General features: G+C 46.4%; 1 pseudogene; it reads left to right on the top strand.

Moving 5' to 3' along the window:
* The first annotated feature begins 1,506 nt into the window (after positions 1-1,506).
* LOC103609805 lies at positions 1,507-17,768 on the top strand (annotated as a pseudogene).
* Positions 17,769-19,115: the final 1,347 nt, after the last annotated feature.

Raw genomic sequence — 19,115 nt, 5'->3', positions numbered from 1 at the left:
AGGGCTCCAGGATCCTCCAGAACCAGAACCTGGATCAGGCAGGGCTGGAAGGCATGTGCATGGGGGAATAAGAGTTGGGGCATCTTGCCAACACTCTGTCAGGTGCAGGAGGAATGTCTATACCAATTCTCTTGGCAGCTGCAAACTTCAAACTCACATCTTGGAGCCTGATATGGGGAGACTTTAGAGGGCCTAAGGGCACCCCACAAGGAAATTTGGGACAGTATCTAGACAAGATGTGCCCCCTTTATGTGAACATCCCATTTCCCAGATGGGAAGACTGATCTCTGAGAGGGCCGGCATTGCCTATACACAGAGCAAGGACAGGGCAGAAGGAAGACTCCACTTAGGGTCCCCTGGCTCTGCCCTCCCCTCCCTGGACCCCATCTGCTCACAGCCCCTCTCAGCCTTACTCCCCACACCACCCTTCTGTCCTCTGACCTCTGATGCTGAGTCCAGCCTCCAGTTTGCTCTTCCCACTCGGCTCGTTATTCCCAGAATCTGACCCAGGTAATCCCCAGCGAGGCTGGGCTTATTTTTATTACTCTGAGAAGTTAGGTCTTAACCTGGGCCTTGCCCTGGGTTCTGCTTAAGAGAGAACTAGAACCAGAACTCCTCTCAGGCTCTGCATCTGGGGCCCAAAATCCTCCTTCTTGGAACCTCCTAATTCTGCACCGAGGAATGGTGCATGACGTTTTCCTGGCCCATGCTTGAAGAAGAGTTTGGGAGGTGTTCTGGGACAAGAACGGGCTGGCCCTGCTCACCTGCTGCCTGAACTCTCAATTTCGTGCTTTTACCAGCTGCACCTTAGCCTTGGAAGGGCAGGAGCAGCTGTAAACTTTGGAGTTCAGAGTTGCCTTTGACCTCTCCCATCCCATCCCCCACCACACGTGGGAGGTGCTGAGTACAAGGGGTCCAATGCCTATGTTGTGTCACCCCAAGCTCTTCTGCACCTGCTGGTCCCATCCCAAGTTTTGGCTGGCTGCCCAGGCAGGAGGATGCAGCCAGGTGTTCTGGGACTGGCTGGCCCTGCCCAGGATCCAAAGACCTTTCAGGACAAAGGGAGAAACTGCTCCTGTCAGAAGGTGCTTGTTTGGGGGTCATGGGGCTGGAGGATGCTGGCATGGGATCGAGGGACACTGCTTAAAACCTGGAGGGCTCCAGAGACCAAGCTGGCCCTGGAGATTGCTGGGTTTCAGGTAAAAGAGCCTCTGGCAACCTCCCAGTGATTCAGGCTGTACCTTTCTGAACTCTAATCAGCCTCTGTCTCCCTCTCTCTCTCTCTCTCTCTCTCTCTCTCTCTCTCCTCCTCTCCCAGCTCACTCTGCCTTCTCCCATGGATCTCCCTGGGTCTCCCTCCCTGTTCTCAGCCCTTGTTTTCCCATCTCTGAGCCCTTCCTGCCATGCCCCCAGCACCCACCTTCCCTGCCCCTCTCCACTGTCCCTGGAGTTCCCTTACTCCTTCCTTGGCCTCAGGACCTCACCTCTGTCCCATCTGCCTGCAGGATGCTGCAGCTGAGCTTGTCCTGGCTGGGCTGGGGCCAGTGTCAGCCTCCCCATGGCTGCTTTCCCTGCTGCTTGGGACCTCTTGGCTCCTGACCTGCATCCTGTCCTGGACCTACACCTTCTATGACAACTGTTGCCACCTGCGATGTTTCCCACAGCCCTCAAAACTGAAATGGTTCTTGGGTCACCTGGGCCTGGTGAGTGTGGCAGCAAGACAGATCTGAAGTGTCAGGATGGACAGACTCTCTGAGTAGCTTGGAATGGATCTCAGAGGTCTGGGAATCAGATGGTGTTCTGGGGTCCAGGACAGCAGGGACATGAGCACCAGAAGAGAGGTGTGACCATGTGCCTCACCTTCCTCCTTTTTTGGGTACCTTCCTTTTCCCTTGGTCTTCCCCTCTAAGCTGTACCATGGACACTGTTACACAAGCTGATAAAAGGTGGCCACTCAACTCCCCTTTCAGTGACCTTTCTCGATGCCCTCCCCTTCCACACCCTGACCTCTGAGTTAGACATGCTCTCATCTGAAAAAGGCACGACTGATGGGTGTGTGCACAGGATCAGTGAGAGTGTGCATGGGATGCCCTATGCACAGAACCTGGCAGGCAGAAGGTGCCCATAGGTAGCATCCATGTCCTGATGGACAGTCAGAGTTCACCTCTGCTCCCCGAGGTCTCCCAAAGCTGGAAGGTCTCTGGTGTGTAGACCTTTTCTGCGCGAGGAACTGGAAGTGAAGTGGACCAGCCAAGACATGACTGGATGTGGGCACCAGCCTCAGGGACAAGTCCTGAGGCCACACTGCTGCCCATAATCCCCCTCTGTAGTTGCCTGCAGGCTGGAACTACTTGAGCATGAGAAAATCCATTCTCTCGAGCCAAGGTGGGCCTCTCTGTTGGCAGACAGCACATCTTCCTTATTTGCTCTGGGATGCAGCTCGGCACTTGGATATGACCCCGAGAAGGAAGGAGCAGGAGGAAATGGAGATCGCCTGCATCCATGCAGAATCCAGACCCATGTTCCCTGCAGAGGCTGTGCCTATTCTGGAGGCTGCAAGGGGTGACCTGCTATGGCTCCTTCTGGAGAGGTGTGTTAGGTTTCTCCAGAGAAACAGAACCAACAGGGTGTGTGTGTGTGTGTGTGTGTGTGTGTGTGTGTACACATATCAATAGGAGCTACATATATATATATGAGGGTATTGCAAAAAGTTCATGGAAAAATAATTTTTAAACATAATATGAATCTTTCCAGGGATTTTTGAAGTACCCTCATATGATATATATGACATATTCACACACACACACATATATACACACACACACATATGAGAGAGATGAAAGAAGAAATTTATTATGGCAATTAGCTCAAGTGATTATGGAGGCCGAGAAGTCCCATGGTATTCCATCTGCAAGCTGAGAACCAGAGAACAGTGGTTTAATTTATTTTGAGACCACAGGCCTTTGAATTTGGGGACTCCTGGTGTAAGTCTCAAAGTCTGAATGCTCCAGAGCCTGGCATTCTGCTGTCCTAGGACAGGAGAAGATGGAAGTCCCAGCTCCAGAGAGACAGCAAATTCACCCTTCCTCTTCTGTTTTGTTCTGTGTGGTCCCTCAAGGGATTGGGTGATGCCCAACACCACTGGGGAGGGTGGATCTTCCTTACCCAGTCTATGGATTCAAATGCTAATCTCTGCTGAAACACTCTCACAGACACAGCCAGAAATAATGTTTCCCCAGCTATCTGGGCATCTCTTAGCCCAGTCAAATTGACACCTACAATGAACCATCACAGGAGGTGACCACCCTGTCTTGGTTGCAGGTCACCCCCACGGAGCAGGGCACGAGGGACATGACTCACCTGGCAGCCACCTACCCCCAGGGTTTTCAGTTATGGATGGGTCCCTTCTTCCCAATCATCACTCTGTGCCATCCTGAGTTTATCCGGATTCTCATCAACACCTCAGGTAGCCAGGACGGAGCTTGTGGCTGTGGGTGCCATGGCACATCCGAGAGCTTCCAGACCCCTTATCCCCAAGCTTCTGTGCAGTCCCTGCAGGACCATGGCTCCTCCTTCCTTCTTCCTTAGCCATCTTCCTCTTTCTTTCACGTATTCACCAGCCCCCTCCCAGTGACTCCACCCACTACAGCCCTGGTGTTCTAGACACCACTGAAGACTTCAGATACCTCAATCCAAGGCCCCATCCTGAAAGAAGCCCCAATATTGAGGAGATGGATCTGGACAGACATCTTCAACTTCATTCCTCTGGTCAGGAATGGGACAGAGGGAGATGGGCTGTGACAGTGCAGTAGAGACTAAGATCTCTGATGGGGCAGGATGGAAGGCTTCCTGGAGGAGGAGTTGCAAGATCTGGGTCTTGAAACTATGAGTAGAAATATTTAAAACAAAGGACAAGGTGATACCAGAGCATTGAGAGCATCCGAGGCCCCCTTACAGGCCTGGTGTCAGCCTTATCCATCCCCAGGCCTAGAGCAATGAGGAGAGATGGTGGATGGTGGAGGATCTGGGCTGCTGTTTCCATAACAACCAGCTCTGGTGGGTCAGTCCTTTCCACTCCATCTTGTGACTTGTCCATCATACGATCATTGTACCCTTCTTCCAGGCCCCAAGAATCTCCAACAGAAGTCCCCACCCCAGCCTGGCTCCCTTCCCCGGCCCTTCTCATCCTCGGACAGGCCAAGCAGAGCAAGGGAAGGACCAGCCTCCCAAGGGACCGTGGCTCCTACCCTTACCTGATGGGTGACTCAGCAGGTCCCTGGCTCTCCCTGGCTGTCGGGGACTCTTTCAGTTGTGAGTGGTGGAACCTTAATCTTGTGTGGTCTAAACAAAGAAAGGGAATCTGTTGACTGTGAAGTCCAGAGAGCGTGGCTTTCAGGCACGGCTGCATCTATGTCTCAATGCCATCAGGAACCAGTATTCCTCTCTCGGTTTCACCTTTCATGTGTCACCCTTTCCTCCTGGTGTCAATAAAAGTCCCCAAACCCAGTTTTTATGGGAAAGCTCACCTTTCCACCAGAGTTCCCATAATTAGCCCATGATTTACTTTTATTGTCCAGGATCAATTCCTCATTCAACCATGGTGACTCTGATTGCCCACTCTTGGCTTGCATGTGGGCAAAAAGCTGTTTAATGGCTAAGAACTCAGGCCCTGGATCCAGAAAGACCTGGGCTCGGGTCTCAGGCATTACGCTTAATATCTGGGAGACTGTGGGCAAGTGACCTCATTGTTGAGAGCCTCAGTCTCTTTGTCAGGAAAATGGGAAGGAAGAGACCCCAGGTGAACATGGTGTTTGGTGTCTAAATAGGGGAAGATCATTTCTGTCCCTGTAACTTAGGGACCTGGATAGTTATGTATAGAGGATGTGGGGAGGGAGCCCAGGAGGATGCTCGGCTCAGGCAGGGTGCAGAACTGCTGGACGGAATTCCCAGGGCTTGGATCTGGGTCTCTGCCCTGAAGGTCCTTCTCTCTGGCAGCCTAGAAGCAGGTGAATTGGGTCCCCTTTGTTCTTGTGTAGATTTGGTACACACAGGGACTGGCGAGGACCTTTGGGGATGTGTGCTGATGGGGGTGGGGCCCTGGCATGTGTTCATCTGCATCTTTGACCCCAGCTACATCAAGTCTTTTCCCTTCGTGCCAGGTAGACACTGTACTGGCCACAGTTTGCCAATTGCTGAAGTCTCTGTGCTGCATCCAGCTGGTCAGGTGACCCGAGTGCAGACAGGAAGCTGTGGTGGAGATGCCACAGCCTCTGCCTCCCCTGGTCTTCTACCTGTCTGACCTCTGCTCATGTCTGCTCATGTTTGGGGCATGCCTGTGTGACATCGGCTCTATGGCCATGTGTTGTCACGTTTACTTTTACACCCGGGTCCTGGTTACACCTCGTGTATGTTATATCTGTTTACACCTAGAATATGCAGTACCTGGTTGTGGCTAGTATATGTTTACCCCTGGGATCATATGGAGATGGTCATGTGTAGGGCTTAGCTGTGGCCAAGGGCATTTGCAGTGTATTGTGGTCTGTCTGGTTCCTGTGTGAGATACTATCTGAGATTGTCTTTTTCTTTTGCTTGTCACGTCTGGACCTTGTTTACAGCTTTTTTGAGGTCTGAGATCCAGGGTCCCTTTGTGAAATGTCACAGACTTTATTTGAGTTTTGTCTGAGGCAGGTCTTAGTGTACATTCGGATCATAGCTGCACCATGTTTGGGACATTAATGGGATTATATTTCAGTCCTGTCTGGGACCCATCTGTGGGGCACACTGATGTCATGTCAGACCATCTTGGGTTCACGTCAGAGCATATTGTCATCTCAGGGCTTGTTGTGTGTTGTAACAATTTCAGGACATGTCAACACATATTGGGGCCATGTCAGATGTCCCAGATCTATGTCAGGAGATTCAAAAGAGTGCTGGGGCACATGGGGTGTCCTCGGTCCCTGTAAATTCATTTTGCATTGTGCTGTGCTGTGCTCAAGTGTTGTAGAACATGATAGTCTGGGTAGGAGCCATGCCGAGGTGTGCTGGGGCATGTCACACCATGTCAGGGCATGTCTTTGCTGTGCTCTGCTGCTGCAGCCTTGTCTCACCCCCTTTTTATGCTCTCTCGTCCCTGCTTGCTCTGCCCTCGGCCCCCTTCCAGCTATGCTGAGCTTGGAGGGGGGAGTGCAGACCCAACCCAACACCACCCAATACCCAAAGTCCCCCCCTCCCCCTCTCCATGGCCCCATATTGTCCTCCCTCCTGTCAGCTCCATCGCACCCAAGGATACAACTTTGTACAGCTTCCAGAGACCCTGGCTGTGTGAGTAATTGCAGGTCAATGGGTTGGTTGGGGTCATACTTGGGGGACAAGGAGAAGGTGATGCCTTTGCCCACTACCCACAGCTGCCCCACTTGGGGATGGGCTATTTCTGAGTGCTGGTGACAAGCGGAGCTGCCACCACTGACTGCTCACACCCATGTTCCACTTCAACATTCTGAAGTCCTATGTGAAGATTTTCAACCACAGCGTGAACATCATGCATGTGAGTCACATGAACCCAGGGTCCCAGCTGGAGCCTTGGGAAGGAGGAGAGGCTTCAGATAGATCAGTCTGGAATTTTGGCTCTGCTGGGTGGCTTTTGGGTCATTAAGCTTCTTCTCTGAGCCTTGTGTCTCCAGCAGTTCAATAGAGATAACGTTCCCCACTATGCAGGTTGATCAAGAGAATGTAATTGTCACACTCCTGGCACCTAGCAGGTGCTCAGAAGTCATTAGTTTCTAGGTTTTCTTCACAGAAGCCTTGGCCTTGTGTAACATTGTGATGATAATGATGAAGATTGTGTAGTAGCTATTACTGAGTAGCAAAACACTTCAAAACTCATTCATTTAAAATGATAAGGGTTTGTGATCGTTAACATGTCCATAGAGTCAGTGGCTGGTTCTTCTGGGTGTGGATGGGGCCACTCATGGTGTATGATCAGCTGTGGGTCAGGTAGGCAGCTTTGCTGATCCTGAATCAGGTCTTTCACATGTTTGGGGCTTGGCAAGCTTCAGGCTAGTCTGGGATGGTCTCAGCTGGGACCACTAGACTTTCCTCCTTGTGATTGTCTTTTTCCAGAAGTCATCCAGGCTTCCTCACATAGCAGAGACAGGGTCCCAGGGAGTGAGGGCAGGCTTCAGTGCTTCTGGAGGTTTAGGTTTATTATAGTTATTATCTCATCATTCTCACCACATTGTATTGGCCAAAGAAAGCCAGAAGTCCAGCACACAGTCAAAGTGGGGGGTGGGGTCAGGGGGGAATTAAAACAGGTTCCATCTTGGGGGGCAGGGTAAAACAGCACCATCTCTTAATGGAAGTTGCTGAAAAAACACATTGCCAAGTGTGTGGATACAGGGAGAAGTGAAGAATGGAAGGTAAGGGATTTGTGAAGTGCCTAGGATTTTTTCTTATTTGCAAGCTGATAAGCTAGCTTGTTACTCTTTCATGGATTTGGCCAGAAGACACGAGACTCCTGGATCAGAGACAAAGGGCAGTTTATTACTGATGGCACAGCAAGCAGCATGTGCTTCTTTTTGGTTTGCATTCTTTCTCCAAGCCATACACATTCCATGGGGATGAAACAGGTGGGCTTTGATCGATGCCTGCTCATATAGTAGGTTGCATTTGAAGAGATGAATATGAAGCTTAGAGAATCTGCATTTATGGCAAGCAGAAGCAAGCTGATATTTGTCTAGGGGGAGACACTAACTTATCGCTCCAGGTTGTTCTCTCCAAACACAACTCTGAGAAATGGCCTGGATTAGGAATTTCAGGGCCTTGTGATCTTGGCATATCCAGCAAGGATGCTCAGCGCCCATATAAGACTACCCATATGCTCATAGAAATACATCATGTACTGCATAATGATGTTTTAGTCAACAATGGACCTCAAATACAATGGTGATCCATAAGATTATAATGGAACTGAAAAATTCCTATTTCCTAGTGACATTGTAGCTGTCTTAATCTTGTAGCACAATGCATTACTCACGAAGGTGCAATAAGTTACACCATGTAATCTGGGGTTGGGGAGAGATTCAAGGGAACCGGTGCTGGGCTCTAGTTCTGTTATCTCCTCTGATCAGTCTAAGTGGCAGCACCTGGCCTTGATGGGCATCACCCATCTGGACATGTCAGCCTCTTGACTGTGGACAGTTTACAGAAATGCCTCTTCAGCTTCGACAGCAATTGTCAGGAGTGAGTCTTTTCTCTGGGTCTGGGAACTTGAGTCATAAACCCAAGGGAGTGGGCCGGGGAGGGACAACTGACCAGAGCAACAAGTAGAGCCTTCCTGGGGGAGGTGTGTGATAGCTGTGCTCCGAGGAAAGGGAAGGGGAGAAGGAAACAGTGGTCCTTCCAGGTAGATACAAAGGTTTGAGTAAACGCAAGAAGTCTAGGATGAGCAGGGCATGGGCACCAGACAGTAGAAATGAGGTTTAGAGGTGGACACAGTCTGGACCTTAAGGGTGTTGAAAAGCCAGGCAAAAGGATATAAACATTATCAAGATGCTTATAGGGAGCCACGGTAGGTATGTGAGCAGATGGTGGACATCGTCAGAGCTGCACTCTGAGGAGGACTGACATCATGTGGGCACTAGATGGAGTTGACATTGGACACAAGGAGGCTATGGAGGCGGCTGGGCCATGGACCAGTTGGAAGACGATGAGGTATGGAGGGGGCTGGGCCATGGACATGAACTGTGGACAGTTTTGTGAAGGAGAAGGAGAAGGACAGGATAGTAGGTAGAGAAAGGAGAGAAGTATGAGGTCTAAGCAATGGTTTGGGTGCCTGGGGCATGGAGGCAGCTCATGGAGAGGGGATGGAGGGAGAAGAGAGTTTGGAGAGTCAGGTCTCATGGCTCATCCCCACTGCCTATCTGTGGGGCCATGTGTTTCTGGATACTTTTTCCTGATGGGAGGTTGCTCCCAGCTGCTGGTGGAAGTTGCCTCTCAGACTTAGGTGTGTTACCTTGTTGCCTTCCTTTATGTCCTCATCCTGCAGGAAGCCCAGTCAGTATATTGCTCCTATCTTGGAGCTCAGGGCCCTTGTGGAAAAAAGGAGCCAGCAGCCCCTCCTGCACATGGACCTCCTGTTCTATCTCACCCGCGATGGGCAGCATTTCCACATGGCCTGCCGCCTAGTACATGAGTTCACAGATGCCATCATCTGGGAGCAGCACCGTGCCCTCCCTTATCAGGGTGTTGATGACTTTCTCAAGGCCAAGGTGAAATCCAAGACTTTGGACTTCATTGATGTACTACTGTTGAGCAATGTAGGCTTCTCTGGGATCTGAATTCAAGAGGTAGAATGTTCCTTGATGTCACATGTCAGACAAAGGAACTTGGACTCTATTCAGAAGGCACTGGGAAGCCATTGAAATTCTCTGTAGAGGTCGGGACAGGGCAGAGAAAGGTTTTAGAGATGACCCTGTGGAATGTAGCTATCGGAGACTGCTATGCCTGAAAGTGTGAAGAGCCTGAGATTTTACTCTATTTGCAAGTAAATAAATTAGTCTGCCACGTTTTAATCTATATGTACATACCCACATTAGTATGGATATCTATGTCTATGTCATTGTCTATCTCTTTGTTTTTTTGTTTTCCTTTTTGTCTTTTTTACTGACCGGTAACGGGATCGCAACCCTCGGTGTTGCGCCCGCACCACACTCAGCCAGTGAGCGGGAACCGGTCTCCACATGGGATCCGAACCCTCGGCGGGAGCGCCGCCGCACTCCCAAGTGGCGCACTCTCAAGTGCACCACCGGGCCGGCCCAGTCTGTCTCTTTGTTAATGTCTATATCTATGCTGACAGGTCCATCAATCCCACAATCAGAACAGCCCATTTATTACTAACAATAATAATAGCAGCTAGACCAGGACTGCAGCTCCAGCTTTTTATTTCCAAATTCTTTTGAAGGCAACGCAATGTTTTTACTGGTATGTGTAGCAGAGTTTGCACCGTAGAAGAGTGACCCCACATTCTGAGACAAGGAACTTGTATAGAACAGATGGCACATGGGTCTTTTCTGCCTCCAGGGGAGAGAAACAGAGAGAGAGAGAGAACACTTTGTTTGTATTACAAACAAATCCTCTCCAGGAAGGTGGCAATGTCTGCTTTACAACCCAAATGCCTCCAGGGAAGACAAGATTCTCTGGATTTACCACCCTAGAATATGAGCAAATACCCTTGGAGCAATACCTAATTATAACCTTCAAGGCACATTGCTATTTGGTCATCCTGTAACCCAGGTTGCCAGTAACTTTTCTTGCAACACATTCATTGTGCAGAAATCTGAAAATATTCTCATATCATTGATTTCAACCACCACGAACCGTACAGAAGGCACAGCAGCCAGGGAGAAAGCCTGTGGCAAAGTGGCTTTGACAATGATGGTGACAAGAGATGTAGGAGTGCAGGGTGGGCTTGGGTTTGGGGACAGGTGATAGATCTTCAGAGATTGTGTCAGGTTAGACTCGAATCCCACAGAGCTAGTGTGATTAGGGGGTTATTGTCTTCTCTCCAGGATGAAGATGGGAAGGAGTTGTCAGATGAGGACATAAGAGCAGAGGTTGACACCTTCATGTTTGAGGGCGAGGGTCCCAGTGTGGGACTACAGTGGGAGCAGGGGTCTCTGCATCCCAGGGACTTGGTGGGTGGACCCTGCGTCACTCCATTCTGTCTGTCATTCCCATTCTCCCCCTCCCCAATCCTCCCTGAGGGTCTCAATGCGAGGGCGCTGTCCACCCCCCTGGTCCTGAAGTAGCCCAGAGACCCAAGCCTGCCTGGCCACCTCAGGTCATGACACCACAGCCAGTGCAATCTCCTGGACCCTGTACAACCTCACAAAGCACCGGGAATACCAGGATCACTGTCGGCAGGAGGTGGGAGAGCTTTTAAAGGACCAAAATCCTAAAGAGATTGAATGCTGAGTGCAGGTTCTCAGGAGCAGTTTCTGAGCCCATCTCATTGGCTCTGCTCAGCAGGTGGGGAATAGGCAAGACGTTTATGTCAATACCGTCACCACTGCTTAGTGGAAGTAGAAGTAGAAATAGAGCCCAGAGGCAGAACTTGATACCCAACCTCTAGCAGGGGAGAGGTTGCAGGTATTTGGGACAAAAGAATCTGTCTGCTGAGATAATTAGTGACAATGATGAAGGCAGATGATGCCACTTAGCACATGTTTGGTACATGAACATGCCTCCACTTTATTCCTCTTCTCCCTCCAAATATTTTTACTCCCTGAGTGTATGTTCCTCTCTTGAGTTCTATTTCCTACTCTGCGGTGCAGGTCAGGGATTCACAGGGGTATATATCATCCACCTCTTGTCCAGAAAAACTGCATCACTCATCCATCCAGTCTTCATTTGGTGAAAACTCTCACACTGTCTTACCACCCTCCGTTCTGTGCCCAGCCTTTTTTTGTTCTCTGGAGACCTGGGAAAAGCCCTGCCCAGGGATCTGACTTCCAGGAGCTCCAGCCTGGTGGAGGAACACTTCCAGGCCAGGACACTCCCAGCCCATATGGACATGGATGGGATTGAGAGAGAGAGAAGAAAGGCTGGGGGTAAAGCAAGTATCTCAGCTGAGACTCTTAGTGATGATCGGTAGCTGTTTCGGTGCAGTTGGACAACAGCGCTCCAGGTCTAGAAGACAGACTGGGCAGAGAGAGAGAGAGAGAGAGGTGTTCATGCATAGGGTAGGTAGAGGGGCATACAGAGAAGTGTACAAAAGTTTATGATAAAAATGAGCTAAATTCTTAAGCCTCACCCTAGTAGTGACTACAGTCAATGGTTTGCTGTGTGTCCTTCCAGATAATGGCTATCCTTATGCCCGCATATATATGAACACACGATCTCTTTTTTCTGTACAAGTGGGAGTATATGAAATAGATGCCGAACTGTACTTAACCATACACTTTGGGAAATGAATATATTTTTAAGTTTATTTTTTCGTTTTTAACTGACTAACTGATTACACATTTTTATGGTATTTTAACATAAACAAACAAAAAATCATATGTTATTTTCTTTGGTAAGTACATTTAAAACATAGTCTTTTAGCAATTTTGAAAAATGCAATACATTATTGTGAACTGTAGTCACATGCTGTGCTATAGATCCCAAACCTTATCCTTCCTGTCTTACTGAAATGTTACCCTTTGACTAACAACTCCCCATTCCTGCCTCACTTTTCCGGCATCTGGTAACCACTATTTTACTCTGACTTCTGAGTTCAATGACTTTAGATCCCACAGATAAGTAAGATCATTCGGTATCTGCCTTTCTGTATCTGACTTACTTCATTTAGCATCATGTTCTCCCAGTTTATCTATGTTGTTGCAAATGACAGAATTTTGTTCTGTAAGGCTGAAAAATATTCTGTTATGTGTATACACCATACAGAAATGAGTTTAAAATTCCAAAAACAATGATGAGAAGAAGCTGTTCTTGCACTAAATGAGACATTACAGAGAAGACTAGGGTTATACTTCACATTCCTCCCACCCAAACTAATCCTCTTTGTTTCTACCAAGAGTTCACCAAGGTCATCAATTTATTATCTATCAATGTACATATCTATATATATATGAACCCATATACCTTTTGCTCTTTTGTATTTACATATATATATATATATGTACATTTTGTAATTTGTTCTTTTCAGTCAATAGTGTGTAGTACAGCTCTTTTTTCTGCATGCTGCAGAGATTCAATATTTTATTCAGCTTACTGCATGTTGAAGACACTTATGCAAACATTTCCAGTTATAATAGATATTGATTATTTGCCTTCCAGAGCCTCCATCCTACATGCTGCAGAGATTCCCTATTTAATTCAGCTTATCCCGTGCTGAAGACACCTATGCAAACATTTCCAATTATAATAGATATTGCTGCCTTCCCTTCCAGAGTCTTCGTACTGATTTGCCTTCCAGCCTGTGGTGTGTGATAGGGCTAGTTATCCCTGATTCCTCCTTTTTGGTAGGTGTATAGTATTCTATTGTCTGGATGTACCGTCATTTATCTAAACGCCTGTCTGTTGATGTATATTTGGAATGTTTCCAGCCTTTTGCTAAATTAAACAAGGCTTAGTCAGCATGCATGTACAGTGACCATTGCTTACACATGTGAGCATCTCTGCAGGACAGATTCCCAAAAGTGCAGTTCCTGAATCAAAGTCTATTTGTATTGCACAATTTTAATAATGACTGCAAATCCATTCCTATTAGCTGAGTTTGATGGCACCAACTTTCCTGTAAGTTTCCCAATAGTATTATTATATTATTGAGTTTATATCTTTCTCAATCTTCTAATTTCTTTTTTTTAACAATTCAGTGATTTTTAATAAATTTATACAGGTGTAGAACCATCCCCACAATCTAGTTTTAGAATATTTTTGACATCCCAAAACGTTTCCTCTTGCTCATTTGCAGTCAAACCCACTCTCACTGTAGCCCCAGTCAACCCCTGATCTACTTTCTATAGATTTTCCTGTTCCGGACATTTCATGTTGTGGAGTCATACATTTGTATGCTTTTGTGAGTGGCTTCTTTCACTTAGCATAATGTTTTTTTAATCCATTCATGTTATAGCATGAACTAGTGTTTGTTCCTTTTTATTGCTGAGTAGTATCTCATATGGATACACCACATTTTTATCCATTTACCTGTCAATGGAAATTTGGGTTATTTCCACTTTTTGTCTATTAAGAATAATACTGTTGTGACTATCTGAATAGGAGTCTTTGTGTGGATGTAAGTTTTCATTTCTCTTCATTTGATACATACAAGTGGGTCATATGGTAAGTCTGTGTTCAATTTTTAAGGAAACTGACAAACTCTTTTCCAAAGTGGCCATACCATTTTTCATTTCCAACAGCAACGTATCAGGATTCCAGTTTTTTCACATCCTCATCAACACCTGTCCTTTTGATTACAGCCATCCTTGTAGGTATGTATTGGTATCTTTGTGGTTTAAATTTGCATTTACCTAATGAAAATGATGTTGTACATCTTTTCATGTGCTTATTAGCCTTTTTTGTATCTTCTTCAGGGAAATGTCTACTCAAATCTTTTACTCATTTCTTTCTTTCTTTTATGTTATTTTAACTTCTCAATATACATTGTAGTTGATTTTTGTGACCTTTAACCCAATCCCTCTTTCCCCCTCTCTCTCTCCCCTTCCCCCTACATCATATCTGTTCAACTTTACAGCAAAAAACCCAAATAACCCAGTTAAAAAATGGGCAAAGGAGTTGAATAGGCATTTCTCAAAGGAAGATATATGAATGACCAACAGACACATGAAAAAATGCTCAACATCACTCAGCATCCAGAAAATGCAAATCAAAATCCCATTGACATACCACCTCACTCCAGTCAGTATGGCTAACATTCAAAAGTCTGAGAATGATAAGTGCTGATGAGGTTGTGGAGAAAAGGGAACTCTCATACACTGTTGGTGGGACTGCAAAATGGTGCAGCCCTTATGGAAAGTGGTATGGAGTTTCCTCAAACAATTACAGACAGATCTACCATATGACCCAGCTATTCCACTGCTGGGAATATACCCAGAGTACTGGAAATCATCATGCTGAAGGGATACCTGTACTCCAGTGTTTATTGCAGCACTATTTACAATACTCATTTCTTATTTAGAAATGTTTCGCTTATTATTGCAAGAATCCTTTATATATTCTGAAAACAAGTCCTTTACTAGATATGATTTGCAAATATTTTCTCCCAGTCTGTAGGCTGTCTATTCCTATTTTTAATGGTGTTTTCTGAAGAGCAAGTTTTCAATTTTGATAAAGTTTAACTTTTTAAAAAGTTTTTAAAGTTTTTATTGAAACATAATCAGTTATATATATCTGCGGGGTAATTTGGTGAATATTAATACTTGCGATGCTCAAATCGGGATAATTAGTATATTCAAAATCACACAAAATGATCATTTTTTGTTGCCCTTTACTAATTTCTCACTAACCCTCCTCCTCCTCTGCCTTTCCTACCTCTGGTAACCTCAGTTCTGTTTACTCCTTTGGAAAGTTCTAAAACAAGTTCAACCTGGGTCCTCATGATTTTTTATTCTTCCAGAAAATTTTGGAGTACATTTATCAAGTTCCTAATAAATATCAGGTAGATTTTTCACTTGAATTGAATTTATTCTATTGGTTAACTTGAATATATGATTGATTTGTGGAAAACAATTACTTCGTAATATTGACACATACTATCCCAGAGGTGGAATGGTTATCCATCCATTCAGATCATTTTTAGTCTTTTAATAGAGTTCAAAATATTTGCTTAGAGATCTTATGCATGTCTGTCTCTATGGTGTATTGTATCTTTTATTTCGATTGAGGAAAATTTATAAGTCCATTTGGAATATGGAGATTTTGTGTTGTTATGTAAGTCTATGTATTTTAAGTTATTATTATTAGCATCTTTTGTTGTCTTTTCCAACTGGTTGTTATCACTACAAAAAGCCCTAATAATTTATGCATAAAACTTTTGTGTCCAATGAACATAGTAAATGCTAAAGATGGTGTCTTGTATCAATAGTAAAAATATAGAAAATTTAATACAGTCTCTTCAGAGAACTGTGGAACTGCCTGGAAAAAGTCAACTAAACCGGCTTCTCATGTCTTATGAAAAGACAATGTCCAGATAAATTGAGTATTTAAATATTGTTTTAAAAAGAGTCTCAAAGGGTCTAAGGAAACCAATGGAAAATTATTTTATAGCTCCAGAGTAAAGAAAACCCTGTTTTGTCACAGTTCCAGGAGATATAGAAGAAGAAATTGATATACCATTAAATGAACACAGATGCAGAGCAGTGTGTATAGTATATAGCATGTTACTATATAATTTTTTAAGATGCCAAAAACTAGATCTGGAAAAATACATAAAAATAATAACCTAGGAAACCTGCATGTGTTGGAGGGTGTGATGGGGTGGAGGTGTTGGGCCATAGGTGTGGGTGATGTGTTACAGTCTTCAAATTTTGAACAATTAACTGCATCAGGAATTTAAATTTTGAAAAGCAACAGAAAAAGAAGAAAGATTTAAAAGGAAGTAAGCCCCCTTACTGGATAACCAAACTTTATAAAACTTTTCCGGTGGATTCTCCTGTATTTTCTAAGCATAAAATCACTTGCTGCCTAAAGGAGGCATTTACCTCCACATTTCAAATTGCGTTTCTCTCCTTTTTTCCCTTGTCTAATTGCATTTGCTAACATCTCTAGTGCTGTGCTAAATAAGAGCAAATCATTTCCTCTGTTTATTCTGGTTTTTTCTCATTTTGATTTTGATTTTGCTCTCTTGTCATAAAGAATATGTGCTATTATGCAAATCTGTTGAGGTTTTACAGTTGGCTTTTGAATGTTGTGTTTTGTCCTGAAAAAGCTTCTAAAAACACCTGGCTAAATTTTCTCCAGTACTTTTCTAATTCTCCCATTTACTTACTTTATTCTACCTTTGTAATTCTCAAATAATTGATTTTTCTGGAATTTATATTATTTTAAGGGGGGGGGGGAGTCTCACTAGGCAACAGATGGGCTGGACTCTATTTCTGCTCCCTGGATAATTGTTCAGGGCTGGGTGTGTTTCCTTAGGGATGACCTGACTCAGCTGCCCTTCCTGACCATGTGCATCAAGGAGAGTCTGCAATTGCATCCCTTAGTTCCAGTTATCTCCCGCCACTATACCAAGGACATCATGCTTCAAGAAGGCCGGGTTATCCCCAGAGTTGCCCCCAACATCAGGAGGAGGAGCTTCCTGGGAGGAAATAGGGGCCCATCATACTCTGGGGCCTTGTCCTGACTGCCCCCTCTTTTTCCACAGGTGTTATGTGCCTCATCAGTATCATTGGCACCCATCACAACCCAGCTGTGTGGCCAAACCCTGAGGTGCTGCATCCCTTTCTCCCACTCTTGTTTGTTGAAGGGGCACCAGAGGAGCTGGAGGGTTTGACCTGAGAAATCAGATGTGACCTCCCCCCAGAAAATGCAATCTGTCCCTCCAAGGCTGGCTGTCCTGGGAGATTCCACCCAGCGACCCTGTCTTGGTCTCACCCCCAGGTCTCTGACCTCTTCTGCTTTGACTCTGAAAACATCAAGGGAAGATCACCTCTGGCTTTTATTCCCTTCTCAGCAGGGCCCAGGTGAGGCAAGGGGTGTTTCATGAGGAGATGGGTGATGGATGTTGGGGTCTGGGCATCACAGGAGAGAAGGGTGAGAAGTTGCAGGTAGCCATAGTTCCAGCTCTCACTTCTTTCCCTCCTCTGGATGTTATGAGCAAAGATCTGGGGAATAGGGATTGGGTAGATCCAACAGGTGTCCACAGAATGCTGGTCTGAGCTGGGGGCTGGAGTCTGGGCCAGGCTCGGGGGATATGCAAGCCTCCATGGGGGTTCCGGGTACTGTTAGCCCCCCTTTCTGCCCCTCAGGCTAACCTGGGTGGGGGCAGGGGTCCTAGGTAGGGTTTCATGTACAGTGGGGCCGAAATGGGAGTCCTGGGCACAATCAGAGCCCCAACCTCCATCGCCAGGAACTGCATTGGGAAGATATTCCCCATGGATGAGATGAAGGTGGCCCTGGCGCTCACACTGCTGCGCTTCCGTATCCTGCCTGATGATGAGGAGACTCGCAGGAAACCAGAGCTTATCCTGTATGCGGAGGGTGGACTTTCACTGAGGCTGGAGCTGCTGAGCCCAGATTCAAAGTGACTCTCCTCTGCCTGGCCTTGGACCCACTACAGTCCCCTCCAGATTCTCAATAATAAAATTATGCTGTACCCTCTGCCTGAGCCTTACTGGGAGCCACAGGGGGCACTTGGGAATGGTGGGGATTCACTGAGTGGACATGGGTTGATGGAGGTGGGTCTGATGTCTCAACCCAACACCCCAGCTGCCTCTCTGGCTGACCTCAGAGACCTCACATTGATTGGAGGTACCCCCTAGAGGCCAAATATTGACTTTTTCTTGCGGGCAGTAGGGAGCCATGGGAGGTGTTTGAACAGTGGAAGGACTGGGATTAAGGATGGATGTGAAAGGCAAGATTGAGTCTCTGAGTTAGAGAGAAGAACCTCTCAAGGAAGATCCCTTCTCTCAGCTGTGAGAGCCCCCCAAAACAGAAGTCCTTGGCCAGCTCAGAACATTGGTAAAGGTTACCTGTAGCTTCAACCTTGACTGCCACCTGGGATTCTTAGTTCTCTTTCTCTTTTTTCCAACGTATTAGCCCTGTGTCAACCCCCTTCTCCTGCCTTCAAGGAATCCTTTCTTTCCTCTTCTGGGCTCCCTGAAGCTGCCCAGGCAGCCTGACCAACAGCTACTGGCTGAGTCCCCACTGTGTGCCAGGTGACCTCGTAAGAGTGTCGGGGAAGGGCTCATCTCCCACCTTTTTCACCATTTGGCTCCCACTTTATTTTGATCACAGGCCACCCTGGCCCATCTTGGAGTGAGGTGGGAGGCAGGGCAATGCCATTTGACTCTTGAAATTCAAACTCATAACCCTGGAAACAAAAATCACCCCCAAGAGCGTGGGATCTGGATCCAGACTACTTGGGCTTAATCTCAGCTCTGCTGTGAGACCTGGGCAAGTTGATTCCCCTCTTTGTACCTCTATGGTAGAGTTTCCTCAACCATATATTGGGGACAACACCTTTACCTACTGTGGTGTTGTCCTGAGGACTAAATTTAAAGTAGTTAAAGCTGTGCCCGGTGCATAGTAAGTGCACGATAACTATGGCCATTATTTCCTCCTCTCTCAGAAAGCCTGTCTGTCACAGCATGGTGCCTTTCAACACAGTTATTTCTGCCATGATTGTTAAGAGTGTACCTTGGAAATCAAAGGCAAGAATTCTAATATTTATCCTCACTCAATCACGTCTATCCTCCTCCAGAGTAGTGCATATAGGAGGCAGTTGTTTCTGAAAGTGACGGGGACACCTGTAAGTGCAAGACAGTAGGAGAGTGAGGGAAACCTCGGTTAAAGTCCCCAAATACCATTCCTCTATGAATGTTGATCTTTTTTTATAGCCTTAGGGACTCTGCAACACTGAGCCCTGCTGACCC

This window comes from Galeopterus variegatus, unplaced genomic scaffold (assembly GCF_000696425.1).
Source record: "Galeopterus variegatus unplaced genomic scaffold, G_variegatus-3.0.2 Scaffold10110, whole genome shotgun sequence".
NCBI classification, from domain to species: Eukaryota; Metazoa; Chordata; class Mammalia; order Dermoptera; family Cynocephalidae; genus Galeopterus; species Galeopterus variegatus.
This window is presented reverse-complemented; position numbering and strand designations above follow the sequence as displayed.